This window comes from Pteropus alecto, unplaced genomic scaffold (genome assembly GCF_000325575.1).
Source record: "Pteropus alecto unplaced genomic scaffold, ASM32557v1 scaffold157, whole genome shotgun sequence".
Classification (NCBI taxonomy): domain Eukaryota; kingdom Metazoa; phylum Chordata; class Mammalia; order Chiroptera; family Pteropodidae; genus Pteropus; species Pteropus alecto.
The window spans coordinates 3,524,028-3,525,887 of NW_006440626.1; positions in this window are offsets into that span (position 1 = coordinate 3,524,028).

The following is a 1,860-nucleotide window of genomic DNA, read 5'->3' on the forward strand; positions in this document are numbered from 1 at the left end:
CTCAGCCCCTGCGCCCCGGGCCCCCTGCCACTGTCTCAGCCCCTGCCGCCTCTCTCCGGCCCGGCTCCCCTCCGCACTCTCGCTCCCGCAGTTCGCACTCAGCCCGGCGTCCCGCTTGCCCACTCTCGCCCGCTCCCTCTCGCCCTCTCTCCCCCCGAGCCTAGCACACAAACAAGATGGCGGCTGTTGTTTCTTCCCTCTGCCGAATCCTCCTTACGGGCTAGCGGTAGCGGCGGCGGCCGGAAATGAGCCAAGGGGGGGGGTGAAAAAAAAGGGAGGGGTTGGGCCTCCGGAGGGAGGTGGCCAGGGGGCGGGGCCTTGGCCGGAGCCGCTCACACAATGGGGGAAGAGGACCCGGGGGCGGGGCCGCTTGCAATCACGGGATCCGCCCAAGGCCCCAACGCGGTCGGCGCTTCCGCAAACTCCCCCGGCGTCACCCGGTGGCTCCTTTTAAAGGGGAGGATTTGAAGGGGGGTCGGGGGTGGATTCGCCATCTATTTTCAGTCGGTGGACACTTACGGGGAAAGGTGTCTGGGTTGGGTCTCTGCGTAGGGGGCCGGTGGGAACTGGGGATTGAGGGGATCCCGGGAGCTACGCCGGACAAGGCGTCAAGTCACCGCGCAGGTGGCCGAAAAGGAGCTCTGTGGGGATGGCCCTGCGCCCCGGGCCCTTGGGCGGCCGGTTTTTTTGAACCCTTGTTGAATCCACCAGTCCGAGATACCCCGCCGCCCGGTGTTCTGGGCCAGAGATCTAATGCGGCTTCTCTCCCCTCCATCGCTTTCCCAAAAGGAACGGTGTGCATCCAAAAATCACATTGATTACGAGTTGTTCCCTTTTTCTCAGTCGAAAAAATTTAGTTTTTTGACAATGAACGTATATTATTTTGATAATCGGAAAACAAAAATCACAGCAGTGGGAAGACGTTTTAAGACCGGACCTAAATTCATTTCTTGCCCACCACGTGTCAACACGCCCCTGCCAGGTATCACTGTCACCAAAGGAGCCTCGAATTATTTTTCGGAACTCATTTGGGACCTAAGGATATTTTAGGGCATTTCTTTTTACCTACCCCCAATAGACCAGCTTAATGAAAGACCACGTTTAAACCTTGCCTGAAAAATAATGTAATTATAGAAAAAAGCAAAAACGTAATGTGCTAAAGGTACTGTAAAAATGGAAAAAAGCAAAAATGTAACGATGGAGGAAAATGCTTAAATAAAGTGCGCGGCGTGAGACAACACAGTTTTGCAGAGGAGGGCCTCGCCAGCGTGCTTTCACATTCCTACACATTACAGGATTCCGCTGTGTTTGGCCTTGGGTAAATTGGTACTTGAGGAGGTGGCAAAGTTGTCAGTGTTCCCCAAGGAAACCCCCAAGCCAGCATCTACGGAGAGAGTTAAAAGCTTTGGAGAGAGTTAAAAGCTTTCTAATGTAATTCAAATCTCATGCTCAGTAGTTGCTTATTGTTGAGTTTACTTCGGTTTTTGTTGTTTGCTTTTTAAATGAATGATGAGAATAAATAAAAACTTAGGAGTGAAAATCACTCCTAAGTGAAAATCGCTGCCAACAAGGATGAATTCTGTTGTGTGATGTTCAGGCCTAATTCACCCAAACTGCAGAGGAAAGCAAGCAAATAAAAAGAACAGTATGCCTTTATCTTAAAGTTATTACAGGATGGAGTCAACATGTAGAGCTAAGGTCAAAATTGGCCTTCAGGAATGATTAAGTTAGTTCTAATAGTTTATACTCATTTTCACAGTAAAGAGGACAGAGGAAAGAATTGTGGACATCTGGAAACCTGGCTGGTAATTTCCTGGTGGGGGGTTGCTCACCTGAGTTTTTGAAGAGTTTCTAACCTTT